Source organism: Hevea brasiliensis, chromosome 2 (assembly GCF_030052815.1).
Source record: "Hevea brasiliensis isolate MT/VB/25A 57/8 chromosome 2, ASM3005281v1, whole genome shotgun sequence".
Lineage (NCBI taxonomy): Eukaryota > Viridiplantae > Streptophyta > Magnoliopsida > Malpighiales > Euphorbiaceae > Hevea > Hevea brasiliensis.
The window spans coordinates 13840638-13860146 of NC_079494.1; positions in this window are offsets into that span (position 1 = coordinate 13840638).

A 19509-nucleotide genomic window follows, 5' to 3' on the forward strand; every position below is an offset into this window, starting at 1 on the left:
CATTTGGGAGCCAAAATGAAATCTGCAGAAGGATGGTTGCATCAATTTTATCATGGCATCATTCGATAGTCTAACTGTGAATGACTGGATTGAATGCACGTTTATGATACCTGTTCATATGGCATATCTAATTTTTCGCATAACCCTAGCGAGGGGGTTCCTACGGGAGTTATACTATTCATTCACAATTTTGCTAAACAATGGCCCAAAAGTTTTCCATTAACTGAATATTTATACACAGCATTCTTTACTGTAGAAAGAGATGATTCTTATTGATTTCAATTAATCTGTACATGGGTATATATATACAATTGATTCCTATAATTGTGTTCTACTAATTAGGAAGAAATCCTAAAAAAGAAATCCTAAATAGGAATACAGAATACAAAATATACAGAAAAATAATATAGTGATTGACTTTCCATAACATAGTGATTGACTTTCCATAACACTCCCCCTCAAGTTGGAGCATAGATGTTAATCATGCCCAACTTGTTACAAATGTAGTCAATCCTAGCTCCATTCAGAGCTTTTGTAAAAATATCTCCTAACTGCTCTCTAGTTTTGATGTGTCCTGTTGAGATGATCTGTTGTTGAATCTTTTCACGAATAAAGTGACAATCAATCTCAATATGTTTGGTTCGCTCATGAAACACCGGATTAGAAGCAATATGAAGAGCAGCTTGATTATCACACCACAATTTCACAGGCAGGGAGGTCTTAAAACCTGTCTCATCTAGTAATTGAAGTATCCACATTACCTCACATACTGATTGTGCCATGGCTCTGTATTCGGATTCAGCACTAAATCGAGAAACTACACTCTGCTTCTTGCTTCTCCAAGACACCAAATTTCCTCCAATAAAAACGCAATATCCAGTAGTTGACCTCCTGTCAACCTTAGATCCAGCCCAGTCGGCATCTGAAAAACATTCAACATTCAAATGCCCATGATTACCATATAGCAAACCTCTTCCTGGAGCGCCCTTCAGATAACACAAGATTTGTTCTAAGGCTTCCCAATGAGCAATAGTTGGGGAAGACATAAACTGACTTACCACACTAACGGCATAAGCAATGTCAGGACGAGTGACTGTAAGGTAGTTCAATTTTCCTACTAATCTCCTGTATCTCTCTGGATCTTCAAACAACTCACTATCCCCTGCTAACAGTTGTAAAGTTGGAGTCATTGGTGCGCTACAAGGCTTAGCACCTAATTTTCCTGTCTCTGTCAATAGATCGAGGACATATTTTCTTTGAGACAAGAAAATACCCTTCTTACTTCTCATAACCCGATACCCAAGAAATACTTTAACAATCCCAAGTCTTTGGTGAAACGAGTTTGGAGGAAGGTTTTAAGAGATGAAATACTGCAGAGTCACTCCCGGTGATGACAATGTCATCCACATAGACTACCAAGAGAATTAGACCGACCTCAGATTGCCTATAAAATATTGAGTGATCACACTTACTCTTTGCATACCAAATTCTGTCGCTTCACTGAATCTCCCAAACCATGCCCTAGGACTTTGTTTCAAGCCATAAAGAGACTTTCGAAGCCTACAAACTTTACCCAACTCCCCCTGAGCAACAAACCCAGGTGGTTGCTCCATATACACCTCCTCCTAAAGATCACCATGAAGGAAAGCATTCTTGATATCCAATTGATGCAGGGGCCAATCATATGTAGCTGCTAAAGAGATAAACAAGCGAATAGAAGTAAGTTTAGCTACAGGAGAAAAAGTATCAGAGTAATCAACCCCATATGTCCGAGCATATCCTTTTGCTACAAGGCGTGCTTTTAACCTAGCCACGTAACCATCAGATTTACTCATCAGATATACCCATTTACAACCAATAGCTTTCTTACCAGTGGGTAAAGACAATAGTTCCCATGTACCATTAGCATCTAAAGCCTCTATTTCCTCTTTCATAGCATCACACCAGCCAGGATGAGACAGTGCCTCATTAACAGTATTAGGGATAGTAACAGAGTCTAAAGAAGTAACAAAACACCGAGAACAAGAAGACAATTGATTATAAGAAACAAAAGAAGAGATAGGGTAAGTACACGAACGTTTACCTTTACGAAGAGCAATGGGTAAGTCTAGATCAGAATCATGATCAGTATGAGGTACAGGATCTCCCAACGAAGTAGCTGGTGGAGGATCTGAGTCAGGAATCTCCAATCTCCTGGAATAAACATGAACAGCGGGAGGTCGAGTAGGTCTAGAGACAGAAGGAACAGGCTGTGGGAGAGTACTAGACATTGGTTGGACAGTATATATTAAGAGATCATCCTCCTCTCCCTGACTCTCATACACAGATGATGGAGGAAAAAATGGAGTGGACTCAAAAAATGTGACATCTGCAGAAACAAGATAACGATTAAGAGTAGGAGAGAAACAACGGTACCCTTTTTGGAGCCGGGAGTACCTAAGGAAGACATATTTAAGAGATTTTGGATCCAATTTAGTAACCTGTGGACGAACATCACGCACAAAACAGGTACAACAAAAAATACGGGGTTCAATAGGGAACAAAGATTTTGTAGGAAACAAAGTAGTATAAGGAATATCCCCATTAAGGACAGAAGACGGCATACGATTGATAAAAAAACATGCCGTGGAAACTGCATCCGCCCAAAAGTGTTTAGGTACTTTCATCTGAAAAAGAAGAGCACGAGTTACCTCAAGAAGATGACGATTTTTTCTTTCGGCCACGCCATTTTGGGATGGGGTATCCACACAGGAAGACTGATGAAGAATGCCATTTTGTGTCATATAAGGCTGAAATTGTCTTTGAAAAGTATTCTTTGGCATTGTCACTTCTTAATATGCGCACAGAAATATTAAATTGAGTTTTGATTTCATTACAAAAGGCACAAAAGATAGAAAACAACTCAGAACGATTTTTCATTAAATATAACCAGGTAACACAAGAGTAATCATCAACAAAAGTAACAAAATAACGAAATTCAGTTTTAGATGTAACAGAACAAGGACCCCAAACATCAGAATGAACTACCTCAAAAGGAGATGAAGCCCGTTTATTGACTCTAGACACAGAAGGCAAACGATGATGTTTTGCAAACTGACACGACTCACATTCTAGTACTGATAAAGATTGAAATTGAGGACACAGCTTCTTCATGGTAGACAAAGAAGGATGACCCAATCTACAATGAGCTTCAAGAGGTGTTAAGGTACTGGAGCAAACAAGCGACCGCGGTACATGATTTTCCAGAATGTAGAGACCACCTGACTCGCATCCTCTACCAATAATCTGCTTCGTCGTAAGATCCTGAAACAAACACTGGTCAGGAAAAAAGGAAACAGAACAATTTAAGGTACGAGTAAGTTTACTAACAGAAAGTAGATTAAAAGAGAATTTTGGTAGACACAAAACAAAAGACAAAGAAATTGACGAAGTCGGGTTCGCAGTTCCAGAACCCATGACACAAGAAGTAGAACCATCAAAGTAAAGTAAGAGAGGAAGTGAGATTAGGTGAAAGCGGATAGAAGACTAGAATTACTGTCATGTGATGCATCGCACGAGAAACTATAACCCATTTGGATGAAGAAGACTCTAGGCATGTAGTGGATTTACGACTCGTGATCGCGATGTGAGAGGAACGGTAGGCTTTAGAGATGCGATCTTTGGGAAAATTGTGTAAAATCCTCTGCAGATACTAAAATAGTTTTCTCAGAGGAAGATACTGTAGAATTCTCTGCTGCCATATTTGCCATCTGTGATCGCTGATTTTTCTCTGAAGTTGAGGACAATTATATTTTGTATGGCCAAGCTCATGGCAATAATAACAAATGACTCCTCTTGAGTCTTGATTAGAACTAGCCTCTCCATTACTCTGATTATACATTTGCTGTAATTCCTCCTCTACTTCCTCTTCTATTACCACATTTGTCCATTTGGATTACGGCTAATAAGAGCACTACTTACAGGTTGTGAAGATTGAGTACTCTGTCTGAAGGACCCGTGTGAAAGTTTCATGCAAAGAGGAAATCTCGATCGAGAGAATCGAGATTTAGCGATCTCATACTCGAAGGAAGGCACAAGAAAACTCATAATGACCGGTTGCTCTCGTTAGGCCTGCTGAACTTTCACATCAGGACTAAAAGGCAACAATACATTAAGTTCCTCATATACCCGTTTAAAATCCATAAAATAAGCCGTGAGAGACTTATCCTCTTTCTCAGCACGGTAGAATGCCTTACAAACATCATAAATACGGGAGATATTCCCTTTACCAGAATACAGAAAATCTAAGTAATCCATCAAGTCCTTAACAAATTCACAGTGATTAATTAAACTAATTACCTCACTATGAATCGAGTTCCGAAGCTGCAAAAATAATCGAGCATCCTCCCTTAGCCAAGTTTGTCGTGTATCATCAGTGGGTGGATCTTTAGTAAGGTGATCATCCTTATCAATGCTACGCAAATAGACCCTAACAGTCTTACTCCACTCCAGGTAATTCGAACTATTAAGTTTGTGTTCCGTGATCTTAGTCATCACCGGAATCACATTAGAAATAATATTCTTATTGTCTGCCATTTGTTGAGACAAAGAAAACTAACCGAAACGCTAATCCAAAGTGCTTATAGCAGCAAAATAACCCAAAATCACAAATCAAGCAAATACCGAAATAGGATCTGAGAGCCAAACCTCAGAAGTCCTTTAATGGTTATACTGGATCAGGCAACAGCACACGGTGGTGGAATAAGGGGGTTGAGATGATGCCCGCAATGTTGATCGGGGTTGAAACGGCCAGTCGGCGACCAAGGTCTCTCCTGAGCTGGGTAGTGAGAACAAATAGTCACCCTAGATTGATGACCTGCTCTGATACCATGTAGAAAGAGATGATTCTTATTGATTTCAATTAATCTGTACATGGGTATATATATACAATTGATTCCTATAATTGTGTTCTACTAATTAGGAAGAAATCCTAAATAAGAAATCCTAAATAGGAATACAGAATACAAAATATACAGAAAAATAATATAATGATTGACTTTCCATAACATAGTGATTGACTTTCCATAACATTTACATCGGCCTAGGCTCAGGGAGGCTCTTTATAATGAGATGACATTTTCTGAGATACTCGTATAACCTTTCTTCTTGTTTGGCAGGGTCGAATGCTTTCAGAGCATACTCGAATTCAGGAAGGAGTTCTTGTTTTCCCTGTGCTATCGTTCTCTCCAGCTGGTCGACATTCTCTTTCAGCTCTTGATAGAGACCAGCTTGTCTTTCTTTCTCCTTCCTTTCCTTAGCACATTCTTTCAGAATGTCGTTGATGAGTAATGCCTGTTCCTTCAATTCGAGCTTCTTCTTTTTGTTCTCTTGTTTATACTCTTCTACGAGTATCTCTTGGTATTTCATTTTTTCATGAAGCTTACTATTCTGCACTTCTACTTCTTTTACCAGAGCTTGAAGAGAGCTTTTTTCCTTTTCCCACCGCGTTTCTTACTCTTCGAACCCCATCTTTTCAGTTCTTGCCTCTTCCCTGAGTCTTCTCACTTTTCTTTTAAGGTTCTGCTGTTGGTCCTCTAACTGCTTTATTTGTTCTTGCGATTCTGAGTTTTGGTGTTGCCTTACTGTAGTGAGTCACCAAATGATTATTAGCTTCTTACGATAGGATGTTTGGCGAGGGTTCTTTGTCTTGGTCTGATTAAGTGTTCTTGGTCCCTGTCAGCCCTCCATTTAAGATAATCGCCCGTGGCACTCGGGCCTTTAGGCGACCTCTCCATCAGAGTGATGTTTTCCCAAGATTTGCGAGCTATTTTCAACCCCTCCTCTTCCTTAAGCTCATGGTAGAAATGACCTTGGTGGTATTCTTCAATGTTGATTTTGAATTGTGTCGAGCCAAACTATCTCATTACTAATGCCGGAGCGTAACTTGTGTATCCAGTCACTCCGATTAGGGATACCGATTGATTATCTCCCGTGCCGACTAAAATGGATTGACCTGACGTCCACAACTTCCTCCAGCAGTAGTCATGGCTATTGAAGCTCAAAATCCGTTCTTGCCACTGTCGCTCATCCTTCGGGCGGATTACCAATCGGGTCATTTTCTCGATGAGAGGCTGGTCAAGGTACCAAGTTAATCCCTTCGTCTCCACAGGACACATATGACTAATGATCCAGAGGTGCAACAACTGAGAACAACACTTAATGGACCCCTTGCCTTGCTGTCTGCAGTAAGTGAGGGTTAAGAAAGTCTCGGCAAGTATTGCAGGTACCGGATTGACTTTCTATTTCTCTACTGCCCAGAACATTTCCACAACACCGCAGGTTATGATTCCGGAAGGTCCAGGGAACAAGATCAAGCCGTAAATTGCTAGAGCGAGCATCAATGAAGCTTGATCCCACTGTTGATCTTGGATGCATTGATCCAACCCTTTCTTGAGGTAAGTCCAATACCATCCATGCGTGTTTCCTTTGACGGTTTCTCTCGCCTTTGCTTCCTCTGGTGGGATCCCCAGCACATGTGCAAGCCGTTTTCAGGTCTGCCTATGTTCGAGGTGTAGGTAAATCCGATTCTGCGCCGCATAAGGGATTTCTAGCAATGCTTGATATTCTTCCATAGTGGGAGCAGTATCGATGTCGTTGAAAGAGAACACTCCAAACTTAGGGTTCCAAACTGACAACATGGCCTTTAGTGCCGGGACTTGAACTTTAACTCGCATCAAGGTTGCAATCCTCCCATATTTCTTCTCAAATTGTGCTTTGACCTGATCAGGAAATGACTTCCAATCATTGGCCAGACCCTCGAGACTGTTCATCCTGATTTCAATCTTGCTCAGGTCCAATGGGGGTAATGAGCTAGTATCCCTTTGTGGGGGCACTGAGCTATGAGACGATTCGGGCCATGGTTTAGCATTTTGTTCTGATTTAAGAACTTCTTCTGCCGACTGACTCGAGGATGCCATGTTAAAAATGATGCTTATCCTTTTACCGACCTTATTTTGGTGATGCCTGTGGGAAAAACTTATTAGCAGGATAAATTCAGGTAATCTTGAATTATACTATTGACAGAGTGACACCTGCACATTTATCAAAGTAGGAAAATGTGTAGGTTTTCTTAACAGTATGATTCAAGATTACCTTTAAAAATAAGAATAAAATAAACAGAATAGGATAAGAGTAAGTATGCCCCTTTTGTCTTAAAGTAAAGGAAAGTCCTAATACCGGCTGGGTGCTACCTAATCGGACAGTTCTATCTTACAAGGTAGCTTGCTATGGCTTCCAGCTATCGTGATAGTTTAGCTCAAGGTCTAATTTTCTAAAAGCCACAGGTTCCCAAATTGCCCCTACTGTAAACAGTAGAGCCCCATTCTATCCCCCACGATACTGTCGGGAAAATTCCACGGGTATCACGGTGAATAGAACGAGTTTCAATTTGAGCAGAAGCCTTCACGGATACTAACGGGGTAAAACCCACGGGTACCGCTACATGACTCCCTCCTACTTTCCTAAAAGGGTAAGAAAGCCCGGCTATAGGGCTGAAGTGTGTGAGGACATCGTGTAAGTGTTCAGTGTGTGAAGGGACACCTTTACCTCTTCCCAACTCAGGGGGATTTTTATTTTTCCTTTTTTTTTTCTTTTAAATGAAGAGCGCTGTAGGGAATAAAACAAGCAAGACAAGCAAAATGGTTATCAAGAATAACAATAATTAACGTATAGAATTTGATTGCAAAATTAAATCTACTTTTGGACCTCTAGACCGGGGTTAAGTTCAAAGGTCCCCAGCGAAGTCGCCAAGCTGTCGCAAGGGGTTTTGCGATCGCCTGGACGAACACTCACCGAAGTGGGAAAAGTGAGGAGTCGCCACTTTAATTTTGAGGGAAATTAAAGAAAACCATTTGTGAAAGTAAATTAAAATAAAACCACTTCAAAAATAGAGATTCTAGGTTCGGGGTCCGTAAACGGGTAAGGAAGGTGTTAGGCACCCCACCTCGTCCCTCAATGAGGGTAAGCAGATTTAACTTCGCGCCCTTTGTAAATTAGAATCGATAGTTAGGAGGGTCGAATGGAAATGTTAATCCTTTTGACAAAAGGAATATTTGATTTTTCACTAATCCGGATTACCCAGATACATAAGTAAATGAGACAACCTTAGTGAGTGGCTGTTGCGTATTAATTTTACTTCAGGGGGAATCATCTTACGTATTTGTTAAAATTTAATTTGGGAATCGGATAAGAACTCTCCTCCAATCTCCTTTAAATATTTAAAAATTTTTAGGTTGAGAATCGGACAAGAACTCTCCTCCGAATCTCTTTTAAATATTTATATAAATTTTTAGGTTGAGAATCAGATAAGAACTCTCCTCCGATCTCTTAAATATTTGTTAAAGTTTTTAAGTGAGAATCGGATAAGAACTCTCCTCCGATCTCCTTTTTAAATATTTATATAAATTTTTAGGTTGAGAATCAGATAAGAACTCTCCTCCGATCTCTTAAATATTTGTTAAAGTTTTTAAGTGAGAATCGGATAAGAACTCTCCTCCGATCTCTTTTTTTAAAATATTTGTTAAAATTTTTAAGTGAGAATCGGATAAGAACTCTCATCCGATCTCTTTTAAATATTTGTTAAAATTTCTAAGTGAGAATCGGATAAGAACTCTCCTCCGATCTCTTTTATTAATAGGAATCGGATGAGGACTTTTCCGATCTCTCGAAACTTGATTACAGCTACCCGTCACGAGATCCTAAAACTAAGGGTTCTGGCGTTCAAAGATGCTGAGCTCGGAATAAGGCTTCTTTTAACTCATTGGTAACTTGTGACTAGTCGGGGGATACCAAACTGAATTTTTCGACCTTCCTACGTGTCGCCTTACCAGTACCTTTTGATACCCGATCTATCCCATTTATCTATCTTAAGGTTCGGTTTTACTCTGCCTTGTGACGTCTTACTCAATTGTCTTTTGCATCTATCTAATGATTCGGCCTCACTATTTTCCCGACTTATTGTTCAGACCTTTCATTATTTTAAAGAGACCCTTAAGATACAGTTACCTACATTTTATTCGACCACTTTCATGATACTCGGGACTAGAAGACTTACGTTCAGGAATAACAAAGATTAACAAAAAGAATGGACTGGTCAACACAGAAGTAAACTCGAGAATGACCTTCTTCGCGTTCTTTAGCGCAGTATAAACTTGGAGAAAATTATATATATATAAAGAACAAAGGAAATACGTAAAAAAAGAATAAGCACTTAATAAAAAAACAGTATGAGCACTCACCTGTAGGGAGCAGGATCTATGGAACTAACTACGGGATCACAGAACGTAATGAGGCCGCGAGCTAGGAACCTGAAAGCTAAGGTTCGCCTTAAAATGAAGAATACCTTGCTAAAATGCGAACTGGTCAAAATTATAGCCGAGTATGTATGAAGTTGAGCTTGGACAACGGGAGTAGAAATGAAAATAACAAAGACAGAAAGTGAGAATGTCACAGGATAATGAACGAACTGAAAATGGAGAGTTTCAGTATTCAGAAATCCCTTTGCAAGAAAATACTTCAGAAAACTGGTTTCAAAAGTCTTTCTTCAAAAAAAAAAATAGCAGAGTAAAAACTGAATTAAGTTTTAGAAGTCTTCCGCTATAGTCACCACCCCTTTTTTTTTTCATCCCTTGAACAGTTTTTCATGCAGGTATTTATAGGAACCGGGTGCTTCCCCTGAAGGGTCAGGATCTATTTTGAGGGAGATGGAGGGTCAGGATTTCAAAGGACATGATCTGAGGCACAGGAATTAAAGAGAATCAGAACGGACGGCCGAGATCCCCTTCAGAATATTTGTCATTTTCTTCTTCTAATCTGACGGTCCCAAATTCTCTTGTCCGGCGATCAGAAATTTGGGAATAAAAGGCGCCGGTCTTGTCGTCTTCTTCTTTGATCCAAGGGCTCCGGACTCATCCTTACAAATGAGATCAACGGTGGAGATTGAGATGTACAGCACTGTCGTGACATACCCTGGCACTTGTTAGTAATGCGGGCGATTCTGAGGCATGCGGTGGGGATCTCGTCTGTAACGCTTTAACTACCTCGGCTCTGATTATGACGACGGTTAGCGGAAGTTTGTCTTATTCTTTTTGCTATCCGACCTCCTTTCCTTTTCGATCTTTCTAACACGCTCCTTTTCCGACCTTTCATGCCTACCTCCCTTCTACCGATCCCTACCACTCCGATATTCCCTTTTATCGGGTTCGGTCCAGTCAAAGCATTTATTTCCCTCACTTCTCGAGGCCTCCGCTTCGTTTTCTGTTTGCAATAAATGCTTAAATTTTCCCTATATATACCTTCAACCCGGAAGCCCTTCCTCATTTGACTTTCTCCTCTATTCTCCTCATTTTTCCTGTTCTAGCTGCCCCGGTAACAATTCCGGCCATGGTGGCCACTTTTGATCTTTTTCCGATTGCCCTCTTTGTTCCTTGCCTGAAAATTTACGATCCCGGTGATCGAAGAATCATTATGACCTTATCTGATGACAGTGAGAGAACTGGACTAATTAACCGATCTGGATCGAGGCGAGAAGACTGCTAATATTCCCCTCAACACCGATGACTGCCCTTTGGCGTTCATCTGGCTCTTCTCCACACTGGGTGTTCCGACAGCTGCTCGGTTTCGAGCGGTAACTTTAATGACGACCTCTCTCATTCTCATGAGAGTCATAGTCCCCCCAGCCGGTCTCCTGGTCAAACACATCTTTTGACTTAGCCACGAGACTAGGCTTTGACATGGGCCTTTTAGATAGGATATTCCACCGATCTCTAAAGATCGCCCTTATGATGTGATCAGACCTTTAATGTAATCCGATCTCTAGAGATCGCCCAAATGATGTAATCAGACCTTTAATGTAATCCGATCTCTAGGGATCGCCCAAATGATGTAATTCGACCTTCTGGGAATAAAACTTTATTTTGTCAATTATCATTTTATTATTATTTCATTGGTTATTTTCCGATCTCTGAAGTATTTACCCGATCCGACTCTTAATTTGAATGACCTTATTCGATCCGTAATTCAAAGCACCTTAATCTGCCACTCTATAGTTAACTGATCTCTTTATGGAATCTCCAGAATATTCGTGAGACGTGTCAGAACAGCTAGCGAGTCCCGCTATCCGATGCACTACCTGGAACATCGTGAGCATTAAATGCTCGGACGAGTATAAATAGGGGTGGGGTTAGCCAGTTGCTCCCTTATGTCATTTTCAGTCTCTCGCGAACAACTTTAAAATTCTCTCGTTTTCTCAAGTTCTTCCGACATCGATCAAGCTCCGGTAAGGGTTTTGATCCTCCTTTTAGTTTAAATTCTTTATTTCCTTTGACAATGAGCGGCGCCGAGGGTCAGAGAGCGACGAGCCCTCCTTCTCTTCAGTTCTCGTGGTCTTCTGATGAAGTAGAGGTGGTCGGGCCAAGCGTGCAATCTGAACTTCCTAGGGTCTCTGCTTCAGCTCGGGGGCAAGTAGCACCATCAAGGCATGTACCTTCTTCAGGGAGGGAAAATCTTCCCATGGACGAGTTGCCATCGTTCCTTCAAGAAACCGTCTGCGATCGTTCGGCAGAGTATAACATTCGGCCTGATTCATTCGAACTGATTAGGTGTCACGGCGATCTTCGTGCCGATCACTTCTTTGAGGGGGACGATATGATCATGGTCTACGAAGAGCAATTAAAAGCCGGTCTACGGTTCCCTTTGGACGACTTCTTCAAGGAAGTTTTAAAATATCACCAAGTGTGCATCGCCCAAGTTCACCCGAACTCGTGGCGGATCTTAGTAGCCTTCCGAGGCCTATGCCGAGCTAAGGGGCTCCGACCTCTGACTAAGGTGTTATTTGGCTGAATCAAGACAGGCTAACTCGTCGAAAGGACGACGAGTATTGGTTCTTCCAGGCGAAACCCCATTGTGGGCTTTTTACCGAACTGCCTTCCTTCCTGAAGAATTGGAAGAACCGCTTCTTTATCTTGAGGAGCAAAATTCCGAATGGTTTTGAGGGCTTCCCTCGGAGCTGGCTGAATCAGGGTCCCTTGCTTACGAAGCACATTGCCCTAAATAGGGAAGAGGGTGCAATGGTGATGGAGTTGAAGGAACAGGCGTCCAGAGAGAAGTTCTCTTGCTTGGATGCAGTGACGGCTGAGCTGCACCATTGGACTATGCAGCTGGTCACCGGCCAAGATCGCGGGCTTCAACTCTCTGACCTCGGCATCGGTATTTTCTATATCTCACATCTTCGGACCTTAGCGATCTCACTGACCTCTTCTTTGTGCAGGTATGGCGAGCGGCGAAGCTTCCAAGGAGAGCCGAAAATGAAAGAGAGAGATCTCCCGGAAAGTGCGGGAAATGAAACGATCCGAGCTGCTCCAGACTCCCAGTCATGAACCCAGGGAAATTCATGGGGGCTCATCTCAACTTTCGGGACAGCCGATCCCCGAGGTAGAAGTGATCCGGTCTCCTCCTCGCCAAGAAGAGCCACCTCCGCCTCCTCCAGTCGCTTCGAGTGCGGAAGGGTGTCCTTCCTAGCCTACCCCAAGGACTCTCTCCCGCGGTGCCTAAGTGCTGATCCATTCCTTGGAGAAGAACCGGACTGTTCGGGAGAATCCGGGTTTGGCTAAGGTCCTGGGGTCTTCTATCTGCCTTCGGGAGGATCGGGACAAGCTGTCCTCAGACAACCTTGATGACATCCTAACCCGATCTATGAGCTTGAACGTGGAGTGCTTGGTGAACCAGCACATTGTCCGGGAGAAGGCTCACCGCCTGGGTATGGAGGTCGAGAAGATGGGTCATGAAGTGGCTTCCCTCCGATCCCAACTCTCATCCACTCAGAACTACATATCTGAAATTGAGGGAGGATGAAGTTTTACGAGGATAAGCTGGCCAAGCAAGCTCATGTTCTAGCCGAGCGAACTCGTGTCCTTGAAGAAGTTCAGGAGCTCCGGGCCAATGAAGTTGCTCACCTCACTGAGGAACTTAAAGCGAAGGAAGAAGAGATAGTGACAAGAGAGGCCGGCGCTTATGTGAATGCCCACAGGGATCTCTTGGCCGAGCTCAGGAAGCGATATCCCGAGGAGGACTTCACTTGGATGGTAGACCTGGCTCCCCAAGACGAAGGTGAGGACAGCGAGGAGGAGGCTGAGGGTGAGAGAGGAAGTGAGCAAAATGTAAATCAGGCTGGGGGTGATCCTCCAGCCGAATGACTTGTACAAACTTTAATATGAAATGGAATTCCCTTTTGTTCAGTGAATGGATGTGATCGGAAAATCTCTAAATTACTTATGCACTTTGATTGTCTGAGCATATTAAAACAACTAAAGGTGATTATTAATCTAAGTGTAAGAGGTCGGAAAACACAATAAGCATGAGATTGGCAGGGAACCAACGCTAAACGGAACTTGATTAAAATTGAAAATTTGGCTTAAGCACTTAAGATCGGGAACATCGTCTAACCGAATTAAAACCTTAACTTTTATCATTCCCAAACTTTTAAAATGAGAGATCGGCGATAAAACCGGTGACATAAAGATCTAGTGTTGGTTCAATTTTGTTTGACAAGAGAGATCGGCGAGGCTTTAAATGTCATGGGGGGTTTAGTATTGACTCGATTCCTTTTGAGGAGAGATCAGAAATGTGGCTGTTCGGCAAGGAGGGATCGGAAATGTAATTGGTTGGCAAAAGGGGACTTAGTGCTGGGGATCAGTTTCGAAATTTATTGATTCTGAGGATCGGCCAAAATATGGTGTCGACAACCGGGTTATGTCCATCTTTTCCATAATACTCGATAAGTCATTATCCTCCTTAGCTTTGTGCTTATTTCTTTTCATTTCTTTACCTTTTATAATTTATAATAATATATCAATTAAGTCTTCATTAAGGGTCTTACAGGATTCTACATAAATTTAGAGTAGCACTAAACTCACTGTCATTTCCCAGTGAGGTCACCCATAACCGGGGCTTGTGCTCATTTAACCGACATTGAACTCACTGTCCTTTCCCAGTGAGGTCACCCATCATCGGGGCTTGTGCTCATTTGACTGATTTGTACTCCACTTCTTTTATTTTTCTTCAACCTTAATTGATCTTTATTTAATTTAATTATGACTCCTCACTCTAGTTTAAGTGTGGTTCCATATATTTTAGCTGTCCGAACATATCTTAGTCACCGGAATAGTGGAATGTACGGAACTGCCTATAGTGAGGATGTTGCATACCTCATCTTCCATAACTAGAAAGGATCGGATCCCGGAAAATTTACTTGAGCTACATCTACCCATTCAATAAACACACACACACACACACACACACACACACACACACACATATATATATATATATATATATATATATATATATATATATATGTCATGCCAGAAATATAAGTAATTTTGAAATTTAGAAAATAATCAATATCAAACTCATGAAACTAATGATCCAATTGTAGAAGATCTGGCTGGAAGAAAGAAGATGGAAAGCTACGTTCACCTATACAAACACACTAATGTTTATCAATTGAATTACTAAAATAAAATAATTAACAAAGAAGCAATAATTACAGTTTTAGGTTTTGCCAAAATTTCAACATAGTTTCCTTTGTAAATAGACATAAATTCCTTCAAAGCAAAGCAATATAAAAAATTGGTTAATTACAATGCCCATCTGGGGCTTACAAAAAATCTAATCTAGGTCCAGTTCTCCATTTTCATCTCAGGTCCCTAAACTTCACTATAGTTCATTAAATTATTTTCAGTGCTCTAAAAATTATAGAAATATTTATGTGGGTCCTTTACATCATATTTTTATTAATTAAATTCATTTAACAAAGTAACACAATTAGCCTCAACCATACAACAATAATCACAATGCCCATCTAGAATCTACAAGAACCCTAATTTAAGTCCAGTCCTTCAATTTCTAACTTAGGTCCCTAGTTTCTCTATCGTCCAAATAATTATATCAATTGCTCCAAATTATAAAAATATTCCTAGGGTATGTCTCAATGTCCTTGAGTCCTTATAGTTCATTATAATTATTTATAGCAACCTAAAAATATTTTAATGATAAATTAGCTAGCCTAACACATAGATAAAAACACTAAGTTGGAGTTTAGGCTTACTGATATTGATTTTGACACTGGAATGCATCCGAAACATTTTAAAATGCTAGGCGACTGTAAGCTTGACCACCTTTGGGTCAGTCCATTAGGTGCACTAATTAGGTCGAAAACTAGGTCTAGAGTGATAGTAAGCTATAATCGATCCGAAGCTACCATTGAGATGCTTGAAAAATCCATAGATGGTTCAAAATAAACTCCTTCCCAATCATCATATATTAGCCGATTTTATTTTAAGTCATTCGATGAGCATCTTCTTTGTTTAATCTTCACTCAAGGCATGGTTGGTGCCAAATCAAATCGAAGCTCTCACACTACAGATGAAGATTACAAGGCTAGATCATCCATTCCGATCATCAACTAGCCAGAGAATGCCTCAAAACCTTTGAAAAACCCATTTTTCTCTCTCTAGATTTTGGTGGCTATAGGGGATGGTTGGAGCTAGGGATGGTCGAGAAATACTCCTTGGGTGACAATGGGTTGATTGGTGGTAGTGGCATGGCCAGAAGGGGCTTGCATTACTGGAAATCAATAAGAGAAAGTATCGGCTTAATACTTTCTCTCTCTTTGCATGCCTAGTGGTTCCCTTGCCATTAACAGCCGTTCGATATCTAAGAGAGGCCACAGAAGCTCGCCTGATCTGTTGGAGGGTCATGCCAATAGGTGGTGGTTACAATGGTTGGAGCTTGAACAAATGGGAGAAAGAAAGCAAGAGAAAGATATACAGGAAAGAGGGGGTACCTTACGTCTTCAAAACGCAAATTCATCTGCATTTTCAAATTTATTATTATTATTATTATTATTATTATTGTTGTTGTTGTTGCTGTTGTCGTCGTCATCGTCGTCATTGTTGTTGAATACCTCCACCAACCGCTTAAGATAAATTCAAAGTAATTTATAGATTCTATTTAATACACTATAAATTAAATTAATCCTTTTAAATCAGTAATAACTCATAGCATAAACAAAATTTAACAATATAGCTTCAAAAATTTAAAAATGCTATTTTTAAATAGTTTAACTAAAATTATAATAACATTTTAATATTAACATAATATTGAACTTTAGAAATAATCAATTAAAATAAATGTAGGACTTTAAAATAATCTCATATAAAAATATATTTAAATAATCAAATAACATTAAAATAATCAAATAACGACTTACTTATTTCTAAAACTTTTTCAGGCATTATAGACTTGGTCACATAAACCAAACATATTTACCAGTCATTTCACTAAATTTCAATAAAAATAATAAAGTGAAATACAATTATTGTGGTCACCTCTTCGAATTTGAAGCAGAAGGTGGATACGGCATACTTAGGAGACATTTATAACGTAAAACATCTAGCTAACAGATAAGGAAGACGTAAATATCACAATATGGAAGCAATCAACCTCGATGCTCTTCAAATATTAAAATGAGAAGGCAAAGTTAAAACTCGTAGTAAGTGTCAAACACTTATCTTTTTTCTGTTGGAGGAAAAAGATCCCTAATTTCAACGTTTGTAAGGGAAAAAATGAATTAGATAAATTGTTAACTACGTTCAAACATATGGTTTCAATTTGCTCCAATCTTTGAAGCGACCATTAGCAAGTGAAATTCTTACATAGCATTTACTTGTTATTGGGCAGATAATGAATTTTTTTCTTCAAAAATGATTATTATATTTTAATATTTTTAATGAAAGAAACTCTGAACATAATATTTCTAGGATTATAAAAATTATTTTAGATGAATATTCCATTTGTTTTCAGATATTTTCAGTTGGTTTTGATAATACTATATCTAATATTGTCTCTATTTCTTAATTAAAAACAATATGTCGATATATTTTGCATGGTATGTATTTTCACATTACATACAACATCAAGGGCAGAGCCATTCAAGGAGCATCCCTCCCCCAACCCCAAAAAAAAAAAAAAAAAAAATTCTATAAATGGTAAATTACAATTTAGTTCCTAAAGTTTGATAAAACCTATAACTTAGTTCCTGCATTTTTAAAACCAAACAATTTGGTTACTGAGATTTGATAAAACTTATAACTTAATTCATGCAGTTAGAATTTCAATTAAGTTACCGTTAATTTTTGCAAAAATGGTCAAAATGTCATTAACTCTATTTTTAATCTAAAAATAATTTGGTACCTTAGATTTTATTTCATTAACGATTTAGTCTCTGAAATTTAGTTAAACTTATAAATTAGTCCTTGTAATTTTAAAACCAAGCAATTTAGTTCTTATATTTTAATAAATCTACAAGTTAGTTCCTACTGTTATAATTACAGTTGATTCCCTATTAAATTTAGCTAAAATACCAAAATATTTTTAACTTTATTTTTAATCTGAAAATAATTTAGTCCTTGAAGTTTTATTTTAATAACAATTTGCATCCACATTCATATTTTTTTCCTTTTTTATATAAAATAATATAATATAATATATAAAAATATTATAAACTGACACACACACACACATATATATATATATATATATATATTAAAATAATAAAGATATAAATAGAATTTTATAAAATTATGAGGGCTTATTTATAAATAGTTGTAATATTTTAGGATCAATTTATAAAATATATGGATGATTTCTTAATTAACAAAAATTTTTGCAATTAACTAAAATTTTTAAGGACCTTAAACTAATTAATTTACATTTTAATAATTTAAATTTAAATTTTTTTAATTTAATGGGGCTCACTTTTTAAAAATATAAGTACTAAATTGGTAATAAAATAAAATCTCAATGACTAAATTATTAAAAAAATAAAATTTTAGGGAATAAATTATTTTCATATTAAAAATAAATATAAAGGTATTTTGATTATTTTTACTAAAATTAATAGTAACTTAACGGAATCCTAACAATAGAAATTAAACTGTAGGATTTATCAAATCTCAAGAACTAAAGTATTTAATTTTAAAAATATAGAAATGAAATTATAAATTTTATTATATCTTAAAGATTAAATTATAATTTGCCCTTTTAAAAGAAATATGAGTTAAATGTTAGAGGCTATAATAATAATAATGTTGTTTGGCCCTTGAATGGCTTGATATTTTTCTAAAATAGGCCCTACTAAAATTAAGGGATGGCATGTTGAGTCCCTAGATGACATAATAAAATAGGCTCATAATTTTCGGCCCTGTATCTCTTTATTCGTTTAATATACACATGCCATGTTTTTAATTTATGCATTAATAAAAATTTACACATATTTTCATCCAATGAAAAAGGAATAATTCTTATCATGGACGTTCAATTTAGCCCAAACCTCAGAATTTAAAACTCACACTGCAATTTGTGCGAGCTTATATATATATATATATATATATAAGATTTTTAATTTTAATTATTTACTTAATTATTTTTTAAATATTTTTTTATGTTAATTAATTAATCATAATTAATAAATTTTTATATTTTATATTTTAATTTGTAATTTTATTAATTACATGAAAATATTAAATATTTTTTTTTCAAAATTTTTAATTATTATAATTATTTTTAATTAATTATATTAAATAATTAAATATTATTTTTTATATTTTTATCTATTATATTTTTTTTATATTCGTAAATTATAATATTTATTTTTATCTACTTATATGAAAATATGTAAATAATGTTTTTTATATTTTTAATTATTATAATTATAATTTTATTTTTAATCAAATATATGAAAATATTATTTTTATATTTTTATTTTAATTAATTGTAACTATAATTTTATATTTTTAATTAATTATATGAAAATAATAAATAATATTATAAAAATAAATATTGTTTACATTTCAATTTAATTAATTTTAAAATATAAAAATAATATTTTAATATTAAAAAAAATTAAATATTAAAAAACTAGCACATGAGTTTCAATAATAGAAATCTGGACCGAATTGAGTTAACTTTTAAACTTCTTAATTAATTTGGATAAAAAAAATTAAAAATGAAATAAATTGTAGATTATAATTAAGTATAGGGGGTAAAATTAAATATTATTTTAATAAAAAATACTTTAATTTTTTTTTAATTACATTCAAGTGTAATGAAAGAGTAAGAACATTTTTGTATAGAAAATAAAGTATCTCAGAAAATTTGTAAAATACGTTTCCACAATAAAGATATTTTTTTTGCAGAAAATAATATGTCTTAGAAAATTTGTAAAAGATGTCCTCATAAAGTGAATTTTCACCTATAAAAATGTTAAAGCAGTTTCAGCTTTAATAGTTGTAGTTGAATAAGTTTTTAGATGAACATCAGGCTAATATGAATCTTAAATTACTAGAAATATAAACTTATTTAGATGATTGGATAAAAAAAAAATTGTAAAAAAAAAAATGATAGAACCAATGA